Below are 14,271 nucleotides of genomic sequence, written 5' to 3' on the forward strand. Positions count from 1 at the left end.
CAGGCGCTACTGTAGTTAGTAAGCTAGTTATCTGGGCATGCTAATGATAGCAGCTTATTTTAGAGCAGATAAACACACAGTTTAATGCATTTGTTATATTTTTGCTCTTTAGTTTTTGTTTTTAGAAAGGCTATAAAAAAGACCACACCCTCCAAACTTAAATGCAGAGTGTTGTTCTTACTATACAGCCCCATGTAGGCTACTCTGCTTCAGTAGGCTATGTGGAGAAATCCAAAGCTTGACAGGCCTGCCATGACTTAAGGTTAATAAGCTATGATTGGACAATAGCTGTTCGGGGGAGGGATGTAGCAAATGGTCAATTGCCAAGGACTTTAAATTGATCGCATGTTCAAAACATGTTGATCAAAACTCGTAGTAATAATGTGCATTTTGTATTCATATTAAAGGTTATCAAGTGATCACAATTATGCAAATAATCTCCTGCTTGAAGCCTTAATGATTCACTGATGAATAGCAGACATTAATTCTTTATTCGTGTCCTTTGACATATGGCCGATGGTGCCATTACCATCTGTCTGTCTTCAGTCCTCAGTTTTGCATTTTCAGCAGCTGCTGAACTCCACATTGGCCCCAGTGCTTGCCAGTAAAGCCTTTCCTTGTGCCAATTTTCCTTGGATGACGCAAAGGTCAATGGTGCGTTAAACAGAAAAGTCAGTATAGAGAGTCAAAACAGTGCTACCATTTAGTCTTATCAAGTCTGATAAAATCTCTTTTGACAACTAGAAGTGTATTTTCTTTTTCTCTATCTATCTATCTATCTATCTATCTATCTATCTATCTATCTATCTATCTATCTATCTATCTATCTATCTATCTATCTGTCTCTCTCCTCCATTACACCACCACAAAGATGCCGGTACAATGACATTGGTGGACACACAGGATGTGACAACTTTTTTGCATATGCAAGTCAGCATGTTTGACAGTTGATTGAATCCACCTGGATATGTGCACAACCCACCTTCGTACCCTGCTAACAGCACACAAAAAAACACTATAAAACATTCAACAGAGGAAACATGAACTTCACATTGCCAGTCAATGCTGTCAACCCTTTAAATATCCCTAAGCAACCATCCCCCTTTAAGTCTGCACAGTAGGGCCTCCATGACCCACATGTGTTAAAGACAAATATAACCCTTCGCTACCAAAGCTGCTACCTCGAGAGCAGTCTGTTTCGTTTCAGAGGTGAGAGAAGGGCATGTTTCTTGCTTTGCCGTTGTTGTTGCTAATCTTGGAGAGGATGTGAAAGAGGAAGGGCTTCAGAGCGGTCACGGATAAAAGTTCTCAAACCCTGATCCACCCCTTTACCCTGAAGGGAAGCTATCCTTCATTATAGGGTAGGTACGTAGTCCATGATCAGTCACTAGCTACACAAACCACTGTGAGTCACAGAGAAATAGGTGGATGGATGGAAGCAGGAAGAGAGGAAGGGAGGTGAGGGTGGGAGATGTAATGTATCACAAACACAGAAGGATTGCTTCTTGGAGACACATTTTCTTTTTGCTCGTGCTGTTGAAATGCCAAATAAACTCGCTGGCTTTCCTGTATGAATCAATGTGATGAGTCAGTGTCTGTTTTGTCTACACATCAATTTAGACGCCATATGTGACCCCCTTCATACTCTATGCAGGCTTTTGGTATGATACACTCGTTACCCACTCGACAAGCATCGCTGCCCCTCCCTCTCCATTTTCCTCCACGCCATGTGTCACAGTATGTCTGGGAACTGAGCGGCAGCCTTGTGGAGAAGCGAGGGTGAAGTCTTCACATTGACCACTGACTCATTCTACATATGTTTGACACTGTTATAACTGAATGAATGATACTGTTTAAGTGGCTATCCTTTGTAATGCAGTAATGTGAAAACAGGGGAATATTTTCCAGACAAAATAAGATACAAGATGCTATGGTCAAAAAGTGAAAGGGCGAACTGAAAATCACACCTGTGATCATAGTCATTTTCCACAGAGATGTCATTTGCTCTAGCATTTTGGGGAAAGCTAAGCTACACCTTACTATAGATTCTCTGGGTGAACTAGCCTGTGTCAAGTTAATTTAACTGATGTTAAAGGAGTAGTTTGACATTTTTATACTTTATACTAGCAACGAAAGATGGTAAATTGTTGTTTTTTTACACAGTTTATGTATGATTTATACAAATGAGATATTATGTGTGAATTAGTGAGCTTTACAAGTGCTGGTATGAAGATTTTCTTACCCTTCGACAAAGGGTAGGCTAGCTGTTTCCCCCGTTTCCATACTTTGTGCTAAGCTAAGCTAACCAGCTGCTGGCTGTAGACTTATATTTAATGGGCGGAAATGAAAGTGGTATCAATCTTCTCATCAAACTGTCTGCCATAAATCGAACAAGAGTTTTTCTCCAGTTTTGCTGCAGTTTCAGTCCTCCTCATCTCCATCCATTCCTCTCTCTCAATAAACAGAGTTAGACCTGGGAACAGTCGAGCGCAGCAGCTGACATGGGGAACCTGATCCCTGGGCTTTCCAGCAGCACAGCTTGTGCACTGCAGACATTCCTGGCACACAGGGATCATCATATCTTCCCTTCTTCTACCTCAGCTCGTGCCTTGTTTGCTTTCACATCTTCCTTTTTCATTAACACACCAGGTGGGGGAAACAAGTTGCATAGATGTCTTTTCTGTCTTCCCTATCATTTTATCAACATTTATCCTCCTTGTTCTTTCCTTCTCATCCTTTCATTCTTATTGTTTGAAATCTTTTCTCATTATCCTTTTATGCCTCCTTTCATTGTTATTATGTTGTGAGTAGTTGCAGTCAGCGACATCCTCGTACATGCACTAGCAACTAGCACGTTAATCCAGACATAATTGAGTTTTCTTCTCTGTTTGGCCAGCCGACAGGGGGTCAGTGTTTTGGATGGCATGTGCAACAGTCTCGCCATCTGTACGTCCTGCACCAGAATTAGTGAGCCATTGCAAAATTTGGTCTAACAGGCCGACAGTACAGTAAGTGCACAGAATTTTAATTACTTGACTTAAACTTACCTGAAAAGTACAGAAAATTGATGCTTTCCAGCTGTCCAACAGTCATTGCTATGGTTACTTACAGGAAAATGGTATATCAGTTATGCTGTTACAGGCTAACAATCTAGCTAATATGCTTTAGATAAAGAGTGTAGCTTTTTCACAATATGTTTCACAGATTGCCAGCAGGCCCATATATACATATATATACCCAGGTATATATTACTGAAAGTTGGGCACTTATTTCCTCCCTACTCCAATCTCAATATGATGGTTACTGCTGGTGACACAGCTGGATGAGTTGTGCCACTAGTTTAAAATATTTCACATTAATGAACCATTAATCTAGTGATCAAATCCATTAGAAAATGAGTGTTGCTGGGAGTTTGTTTGAAAAGCTTATTCCAAAAAAATGTTCAGTCACCAAAAGCACTGATGTATCTTATCATTGTTCAGTAAATTGAAGGCACTTGCTTACCTCCTCTACTTGTGGTCTGGGATCATATGTGTTGCAAGTAAATGAAACACATTTATGCAAAACATTAAACAGATCCAGGAACCCCAAAACACCATCAAATGTCAAAGCTACCACCATATACTGCTATGCTAGAGAATGTGGAGCTACTACTGCAAATCCAGGGATACTTGCTTAAAATATAAATTACATAACTTAAAGCATCACTCAACCTCTCTAAGATTGGACCAGTCAATCAGACTATTTGCCTACAGCATCTTCACGTTCCTATTAGCAAAGTGTGTAGAGATGTGTGAATGTGGTTCAAGAGTAATGGGGACATTGCCACAAAATCACTAATATATAACAATACCTCAGATGCAAAAACATACTATAAAACTGTACAACCTCAAACAGCAGACTCACCTTTCAAATAAACAGCCTTGTTAAATCCTTCAGCTCTGGCGTGTGGTGATGCTCAACTATTGTATCCAATCCAGTGACAGGTAATCAGTCAACATCAACAGAAATCCTGGACTGAGATGAGCTGAAGTTGCTCTCCAGATCAGCTGCTGCTGCTGCTGCTGCTGCTGCTGCTGCTTCCCTCCTGAACTAACTGGATTGAGTTAGCTGAGGCTCAGACGAGCTGTTATAAACTTTTCCCTGACTGCTCACACCATCTGCATGCTGAGAAAGTCTCTGCTGTGGACAGAATGGCTGTCGCGGTCAGCACAGTCACACATAGGGCACCATTACAGCGGGAGTCCGCCCAGACACATGCACACCCACATGCACTCACACACAAACACACACTCTGTCCCAACAGTGCAGCCTATGCAGTCCAAACTCCTCCAGTCATCCTGGCTGGTGAGACGCTCACACTCAGTCTGAGAAGACAGTGTGTGTATGTTGGTTACAGAGAGGAGGGAGGAGAGAAGGAGGAGAGAGGGAGGGGGAAAGTGTGTGTGTGTGTGTGAGCATGTTTTCAGGAAGTCTCCAGATGAGAATGAGCAGTGCTCCAGCAGTGCAGCTGACTTTATCTTGTATTTCAGATTCTACAAAAGCAACTGGCAGTTTTAAAACTCTTCTCAAAATGTCTAGAAATTCCTAAACCTTGCTGTGGTTCATAATGTGGGGTATAATTTCCCAAATAGCATCTGTGAGTAATTCAGCATACAAACACAGAAAGCTGCCCCAGTTTTAAGGTGTCTTCAAGATGACATATACAAATGACTGCATGCATGCATCTCGACAAACATTTATTCAGTGACACTATCCTCACTTTGGCGTGAGCCCAGCTGTATACACACCAGCATAGAGTGCATCTTGTTTACCTGGGAGTGGTCTGCAATGTCTTCCTATTCTATAGTCTCGCAGTGGTTCCTTCTGAAGAACATGTCTGCCTGAGTAAAGAGGAGCATTTTGTATGTAATATACTAAAATAAAAATGTTGAATGTGTATGATTAATGGAGATAATATCATAGGTAAAGCCTTGATACTGTAGTTATGGATGTGAGGCATGCTATCCTGTCATGTCTGCTATCCTTTTACAAACTGAGGAATTCTGACATGTACAGTACATTCCTGAGCTCAATCATGCAATTATTAAGCTCCTCATCGACTCCTCACAACCTGCTTAATGACCAGTCGTAGACAATGATTTATGACAAGAGAACAGGCAAAATGAAATGATAAGATGTTACTCTCTTACAGATTCCAACGCATGGCTGCCATGCAAGTCCTAAGAATGCAGAATTAGGTGATTATATGTAATTCTATACAAAGAGCGTTCACTGGAGAACAGTTTGGAAATATGCACAAGGTTCCCAAAGAACTGCATACAAAATGAAAAGGTTGGAAGACACATCAATGAAGGGGAAGACGAATGGAGGAAGGAGGTTTATTTTTTATGCTGTTTTATAAAAAACATAAAGACAAAAACAAAACAAAAATGTGTATTAAGAATATTCTAGAAGTCTATTTTCCTATCTATTATATGCTGAAATGGCCAACCTGCAGGCTAAAATTAATATTATTACCACAAGACAGATACAGAACCTCTACACAATCTTAATGTATCTCTGGCACGTGTCAGTCACATCCCATGGTCCTGGAAAATGTACACATTACTAAAAGGGTGGGAAATTGCAATCTATGTGGGATGTGACTGATGTTTCAACAATAATTACTTCCTCAAAATCAAATCAGGATGAGAATTAGTTTATTTAAAAAATCACATACAATATGGTAAATGAGAATGGGGGCAGATCTGACTGGGGTAGTGTGTGTATTGTGATTATGATTCTAGAAGAGCTGGTTGAGTAAGGTGATGGAGGAGTGTTGAATGTGGAGGAGGTAATGTCAACAAACATGATCCTGGTTGGGTTGATGAGGTGTTAGAAGGTTTAGTGTAGGGTCAGACTGAACACATTGCTTATTGATCTGTTTGATCTATAGGCAGACTCTGAGCAGTGAGGCAGGAGTGAGGCCACTGTCACTTATGGACCTTCTATTAGCATCTGTCAAACGATTGATCAAAGAGGCAGCAGCTGTACACGAATGTGTCCAAAGCTTCAAATAACCACTTTTCTGAATGCACAGACCAGATTTTGGCCAGATGTGTGTGTGTGTGTGTGTGTGTGTGTGTGTGTGTGTGTGTGTCCCACCAATTGCGGGATAATTGCAGCTGCAGTGATCAAATTTGTGACTTTTTTTGTTACAGCCCAATCTTTCTAGCTATCTAGACCAGTGGTTCCCAACCTTTTCTGCTTCTGACCCCTAAGAAAACAAAACACTGTTTATTTACGACACCTCATCACAGTTGATGGTGATGTGTGATGTGGGCAGTTCAACCAAAAGAGTAATTTTTCCCTCTGATATTTTACATTTGAAGAGGCCTGAAGTATCCAGTATTTCAGAAGAAAAAAGCACAAATTAGAAGTTAGAAAAAAATAAATACAATTATGTGCAAGAGAAATATATATGTATTATATATTTTTTCTATCTTATTTGTTTAAACATCCTGAGACCTGTCAGATATATCTTGGGACCCTTTGTGTTATGACCCCCAGGTTGGGAACCAATGATTTAGCTAAATCCTGGCACTAACTTAGGTCAATATGCATGTCTTTTGCAGCCATCATTATGAGACTTGCACCCTAAATGTAACTTATTTGATGGCACTGGTTATTTGCATTGTCGCTACAGCACAGCCAAAATATGATCAGTTTTGCATACTGACTTTGGTACAACTTCTGTGACCCATGCTCGCTAATGCGCAGTAACCATTAGGTATACTTGGTGGAACACTTTTTGCTCAAGAGTCCTCTTTGTTTTTTTGTTACCCTATATGAAATGTCGTTATGAAATTATATGGCATGTCATTAAAAGATTAAATGTTCCAATTATTTTTTATTTGCAGTTGTGTAAAAATATTTGTATTCAACAGTCAACAGTGAGAGTAAAATCCATTCCTCCCAATAAAATCTCATCTCCACACAGAAGGTGAGTTTTCTAGGTGTTATGAAAAGCCTCATTAGATTAGATGAAGATTAAATGAAATGTTGAGACTTAACAACAGTAGGCTCTGAGCCATCTGTCCTCAGCCATCCTTCAGCATGTTTTATTATATTTGCAGGACGTGGAATGCAGAACATGAAACACTGTGACCTTGTGAAGTATGAAGTCGCCATCTGTAAACAAACTGGAGCTGCATCTACGTCCATGAGATACTCTGGGGGACCGTATCTAATAGGACATAACTCATAAGATTAAAATCGTGAATCTTCACAGAGGAAGCCTCTGGGAATTAAAATGTTCTCAATGGGACTGCTGTTCTCATGGCCTTGCAGTCAGAGGTTCCGGACAGTTGGTGACTTCTGGAAATATAATGAAAATCTTTGGATGGCTGCGACAGGCAGAAAAGAGGTGGACTTGGAATCACTAGAACTCGTTTACTTTGATTATAAGATTTTAGGGTTCTAATAAGTATTAATATGTAGTATTCACTTATTCAACCTTACTGCTCTGTACGGCTCTAAGTAAATATTTTATCATATATGTGATAAACAGATGTTGTGGAAATAAAGCAAGATGAAAATAGGAAGAAGTTACACACAATTGAAAACCTAAGGAATCAGATAAAAAATAAATAGGTTAAACACGGTTAAAAGCCAGATAATATAAGTGGCTCTTAATGTGTGAATGACCTCTGTTGGCAAGTGTCTGGTCATGGCAGCAGTTCCTTTTTGCATCATGATACAAAAAGAGCAGAGAGGGGTAATTGACTTCTTGATTTCCACTTTAGTTTTTTGTTGAACAGTTTGTTCAAATGTGTAAAAAATGGAAAGGGTTGTGCTCTTGATTCCAGACCGAAAAGTGTAATCAGCCAAGTAAAACATTCTCATCTTACAGAAAAAAAGGCTTTAATCAATATTTTTGACAATGTATCACATGACTACTTGTATGTAAATAAGAAGTCGCTCATAGTGACGAATACTTATCACCTGACTCTGTCTGCCCCTGCAGAGCTTTATAGCTTCTTTCAGCTCATTGTTTTGGTTTTCGGGCCTGCAACTTTACTGTTTTGGTTCACTAAAAGCTCTAAAAACCCACTGTACACTACCTGCTCAGCACCAAACAGCACAGATAGCAGCTAAAGAGACAGATATTTCCCTCAGGAGTTGGTAGAGAGCAAAACAGAGCTAAAAGATAAGTGAATATTGGACTTACAATCATCAGGTGGACACAAACACAACTCCAAATGAATGATAATGTTTCTCCGTATATGCTGGATGTGTAAATAGGCAACTTGCTAACAAGTTCACCATATCAACTTAAATTAGGTGATAATATGTCAACGTATTGTTTTCATCTTATTTCCGATGCCCAAAGTGGCCAAAATTAGTTACTGCAGGTTTAATATCCAAAAGGTGACTGTGAAAAAACTTTTTAGTCATAAGACCATCACCAGCACAACTCATAGTGGTGAAGACAACCTTAAGTTGGAGGCACTCTGGTGATCTAGGGGGCCCATCTCTCTCTTCCCTCATTTCCTGTCAGCTCTCTGCTGTCAACTTTCTAATCTCTAAAAGCATATAATGCAAAAAAAGAAATACAAAACATTGTAAAAGCTAATTTAAGCCAGTTTTAGGTAAGAAGAGAGAGGTCATCATCATCCATGAGTAAGATTGTTAATGGTAATGAGTCTGTGTGAGGGATTACGCACTGTTGTTGTTTAATACACAGGACTGCTTGTTTCATTTTGTCTCCTGATGGGTGCATCTACTTCTCTTGACTTGCTGACAGTTGTTTTGAACAAACACAAACACTCAGACCCAGGCTAAGACATGTCCACACTATGCTATGTGCACACATCTTTCTTTTATTTATTTATCTTGCCCTGGGGCACTTTTCCTTCCTCCTGTTGAATTGAAAAATCCAGTTTACCTTGACGTCCATAAAGCGAAAACATCTCTTAACCTCGACATATGCCAACACAATGGTACACGAATTATCTATAAACAGCTATAGTATATTGGCATAGTAATGATTCTATATTTTCAGTCCTTCAGTTGTTTTATTTTGCTTTTATTTATAGTCTATTCTTTAATACTGCAAGAGCTGGAATTTTCCAACAGGGATTGATGAAGTTGAGAGAAACAGTAGTGTAAGCTTTCCTCCACACCAAAGAGCATATCTATTTCTTTTTTTTAAATGCAATATTGCTCTCTGGTGGTGACTTCTAAAACTTTTGGATTAGGAACTTAAACAAGCTTGTTTATAGCAATTTCTCTTTATCTTTAAAGTTCTGCACACACATAAATACTCATAACTTTCATATTTTATTTAAGGAAATTATTTGTATTATGATGAATTGCACTGTGATAGTAGCTTTTAATTAACATTGTGTCAATGCTGTAAAATTCTTATCAGATTATTATAAAAAGACAGACATACACCCAAATTAAGACAATCAAAGTAAAATCTGATATTGCCGTATTTATCAGAGACAAACTGAATGGCAAATAAATGCAAAATAACTACATGATACAATACCATCAAGGAGCCACCAGAGGTCCATGTGTCACAGCAAAAAGGGCACTCAAAAATTATTTTGCACAATTTCAAAACCCTAGTCTGGACTAAATCACTGTATTACTAATTTCAAAGCTCCAAAAGGACATTTGTTTTATTATTACATGATGTATATATATAATTTATTTAGATTACAAGTGCTAAAAAAAAAACATCCTGAGAAGTGTTACACTTGTGCAACCTTAAAGTACATACCAAATATACAAATTGTATTACAAAGTAAAATTGAAAAACTTCAGTTGATACATATTTATACATTAAACACATTTACACAGTTACCTCAGCAGCTACATCCTAAATGCTATACTTGCCCTCTGAAGTTTCAAACCTACAAAACACGGACAATCACTGCCTCTGCCTCATACCTTCTTCCATAAAACTGCAGAGAATATGCAGATGTCGTCCAGTACTGTAGCATTTTGCTCATGATATACTGAACAAACACAACAATGCCCTACACTGTAATTTACTATAGTGAATTTATGTAGTGATGTAATGAGATTATTGCCTCATTGAGGAGTAAACTATATTGTCAAGTACTGACACTATACATTTTCTGGAAAAGTAAAGTATTTATGCTACTTCTGACGCAGAGAGAAGCAGATAAAAGGACAAAGTCACAGAGCGTATGATGTAATTTTTAAGCCAAACACAATGCTCTGACTAAACAATCATTTAACAGGAAACAAACTTCAAGTAGTACATGAAGAGACTATCTGACAGTTGGATTGATTTTTTGACTGGCTACTAAAACTGACATTATAACGCTCCATAATTCTGATGTGTGATAATAAACCCAGAAATGTTCCTCCTCACGTCACATCGACAAGGGAAAGACAATCCCTCCAGGGGTCAGAAATCTGTCAGGTCACTGAGGTCAAGGCTCCAGACGCTTGTTGTGCCAGTTTACTGCAAGATGTTTCTGAGAACTGTAAAAAGACAGAAAAAAGGCAGGGGAAAACCTGGATTAAAGGAGCCAAAGAATGAATTAATCAGACTAGGTCCCATTTTGAGTCAAGTGACATTCCAGCCTGTAAGTTAAAGTGCTTGTTACTTTCACAAGCCTCAGTTGAGACATCTGCTATCTGTGTAATCAATCTCATCACTTAATTTCCTTGTTCACAGTGTTTACGTGTTGTCTCCAATAAGCCTTGTCATTCTACAGCTACAATAAACAACCTGTTGAGGCAGGGCCAAACTATAAATACCAGAACATCTATTTGCAGTAAATCAGTGTTATTTACTACTCCGTTCACGCACTTTTGTTTCTGCAGAGGCGGCAGTGACGTGTTCAGGGAGTCAGATAAAGGGTATTTCTCACCAACGCTTTCCTGTTATTTTGCAGGGTCCTTTGTTTGGTTGCGAGGCCTCGGTCTGTCGGTTCTCAGGGGAATGAGAGGAACACTCCTGCCCTCGTACACAGGCTGCTCCCATACCTGTCTGTATTGCTGTGTGTGTGTGTATGTGTGTGTGTGTGTGTGTGCGTGTGTGTGTGTGTGTGTGTGTGTGTGTGTGTGTGTGTGTGTGCGTGTGTGTGTGTGTGTGCGTTTGTGTGTGTGTGTCACCTTGTCCTTGGACTGAGGAGATACATCCCTGCAGTGAATTCATGTCTGTTTCAGGGAACTTTATCCTTTATGCCTTTGACGGTTGTGTGATCATACAACACTGTGAAGACCAGGAAAGTAATTTCACTATACATTAATGCTCAGGTTTTAATTTAGAATTATTGTAATTAAACGATAAAGTGAGATGAACAAAACATTAATTCAAAGTTTGATGCTGCAGCCAGAAGGACAGATTTTGTAGTTTTAAAGCAAAAAAATGGACTGTCTAATTTGTAACATTTATATTTTTAATTCTTCTTTCATATATTTTTTACTAAAGGGATGACTTGAAATATAACAAGGATCATAGTTATAGAATAACACTTTGTCACTCATATTTATCTGATTTATAAGCACATTAAAGTTTCAAAATGTGGGACAGCTTGTTTGTTCATTGGTGTTTAGGTGTTGAGCTTTCATTTAAACAATAATTGAAAAGAGTGAATAGGAAGTTCAGTTGTGTGTCACTTGTAAATTACAAGCTTGTCTCTTGAAAAAAATCCTTGCTTTTAAATTCCTGTCCCGGGCAGACACAACAACAACAGGAAGAAGGGCCATTTTCACAGGTGTCAGGAAGCACAGGAAATAAACAGGCTAAATACTGGAAAACATTTTTTTACCAGTAAGAATCAGCGGAGAGGCTAATAACAGATATTTTTAGCTGGGACAGGATTATTTTGCAGTTTGGGCCAAAATGTTTGACATAATTTTGATCTCCATTAGATGTTTGGCACTTTACAGTTTTTCTCAGTCGCTTTGGTACATTTCTCGAATCAAACTCACAATTTGCAAAACAGTAAGTGCATTTCTCAAAACAATTTGTACAAATAGCAAAACACCATGGATAACCTGCAAAAGCCAATCTCTTACTCAAAATCCTTAGTTCATCTCTCAAAAGTAAATATCTGTGTCAATGAACATGTCAGTGACTGCTGCAATGCAGCGTGGAAAGAATCTTTTTGAGTGTCTTATCCAGCCTCTGCAGGCATCTGCTGTGATGTCGTCACATGCTGCATCCATGGCAGCCAGAAGGGTCATTTGTGTATGTGGCTGACGATCGTATACTTTCCATCTCCATGCTGAGAAAAATTCCTCAATGGGGTTAAGGAATGGAGAGTAGGGTGGGAGGAACTCCATCAGCATCCTGTCATGGGCAGCAAACCATTGCCTGATGATGTTGGAACGATGGAAACTGACATTGTCCCAAACGATCACATACTTTGGCAGGTCATCTCCAATCTGACCCCTCTCTTGTTCAGGGATGAGATCCCTGTAGAGAGTGTCTAAAAAGGTGACAAGACGCTCTGTATTGTATGGCCCAATAATGGGAATATGCGTTAGCACACCATTCTCAGAGATTGCACAACCCATGGTTATGATTCCGCCCCGTTGGCCTGGCACATCAACTGTAGCTCTGTGGCCGATGATATTTCGACGGAACAGTGTAGAGCTGCTTCATATTCATTTGGTGTCTTTTCAGCACCCTATCAATGGTTGAGATGCTGACTGTTGTTTTGAAAGATGTTGTTGTCCTGTATAATGGCACTTTTTATCTCCCTTAGTCTTATTGCATTGTTTTCTATTACCATGGTGCAAATGGCCTCCTCCTGTTCACGTGTGAAAAGGGGCCCTCTGCCACCCCTGTGAATTTGTCTTGCAGTGCTATGTGGGAAAAAAATTAGTAAGGAAAGTACAGTGTACAATGCCTATTGTTAGATTACATACCTATTCTGTCGACGAAAAGTCTGAATAATCGAGGACACAATTGTTCTTCCAACATTTGGCTGCACCCTTCGACCAGCCTCGGCCATTGTAAGCCCATGATTGAGAACGTGGTCTACGAGTGTGGCTCTAATCTCATCAGGAACGCGCATATGTCCTCGGCCTCTTCTGCCTCTTCCTCGGTTTTGCCTTCCAACTCCTCCACCACGCAGCCTCACTCCTCTTCTTCGTCTTCTCTCTGGCTGTTGACCCCGTCCAATTCCTTGTCCTTCCATTGTCAAACATTGTAACATTCTGTTGCTCCGGCTATACATATACCTGCTAGTTGATGCTTCATGAGAAGCACCTTTGTTAGAGAAAGTCAAGATTCACCTGGGAGCAATTTACCAATTCAGGACAGATTTAGAAAAAAGTCTAATGGAAATATAGAAAGTATAGAAATATGCTTGACATATTATGATAACTTGTTCAACCATTTTGCATGTAAAGACTTATGCTACGAGCTTGTGCCTAAATGTTGTGGGGGGTGAGACTATTCAACAGAGACCCAATATAATACATTTTGATCAACATGACATAAGCAACTGATAATGTAGGAAACAACAGAGAATTGTACATAATCATTTGCATGGATGTACCAAAGCATTTGCAACTTGTTCAAAGAAATCAGAAACTGCTTTTTTGATGTGCACAAGTGACACAATGATGTGAGAATTGAACAGGTAGTTTTGAGAATTTCAATTCTGATCTGAGATATGTACCAAAGCGACTGAGAAAAACTGTAATACTGCCTGGCGACGTATTAAAAGAGGACTTGAGAGAAAAGGCATCTTCCTCTAATCAAGAGTCACTTAACAAGTTTGATCGTGAATTACCTGAGGTTTCATTCTAACCTTTAAAAAGTAAAAATCACAAAGACAATGAATACTTAATTGAATTATTGCGGTCAGCACATTTACTGCATTTATCACAGACCAATATGTCTGTGAGCACATTTAATTTTTTAAATGTATACCAACTTTGTAGAGTCCATTCACAAAATGTATTGAAGTAGTTGAAAGACTTTTTTGAATGTTTTCCTCCAGGGTGGAAATGATATTATATGCATTTCTCAAGAAAGATCTTAAGCAATATCTCAAAAGTTAAATCTTTACTATTCATGACTTTTTTCCCATGTTAACTAATGTAAATCAATGCAATGGCTGTATTTTAGTACAGCTTTATAGGCAAAGCTAAGTAGAGGCTCTCCCGTCAGTGATAACGTCTTTTGTAAAGCCAGTAAACCCCGTCTTTGCTCTCCAGTTCTTCTTATGCTAGTAGTTGTCAAAGTATTTTTCCATGACTGAGAAATGTTTTCTGCATGGGAAA

At 39.1% G+C, this 14,271-nt stretch overlaps 1 protein-coding gene across 1 annotated transcript in view; it reads right to left on the reverse strand.

The window, feature by feature from the left end:
• The window catches only part of arhgap24 (Rho GTPase activating protein 24), a 73,102-nt gene extending 68,733 nt beyond the window's left edge, over positions 1-4,369 (reverse strand). Inside the window, exon 1 of the mRNA XM_044174223.1 lies at positions 3,907-4,369. The gene's annotated coding sequence lies outside the window, so the exon portion shown is untranslated. The remainder of the gene's footprint in view (positions 1-3,906) is intronic.
• Positions 4,370-14,271: the final 9,902 nt, after the last annotated feature.

This window comes from Siniperca chuatsi, linkage group LG18 (genome assembly GCF_020085105.1).
Source record: "Siniperca chuatsi isolate FFG_IHB_CAS linkage group LG18, ASM2008510v1, whole genome shotgun sequence".
Classification (NCBI taxonomy): domain Eukaryota; kingdom Metazoa; phylum Chordata; class Actinopteri; order Centrarchiformes; family Sinipercidae; genus Siniperca; species Siniperca chuatsi.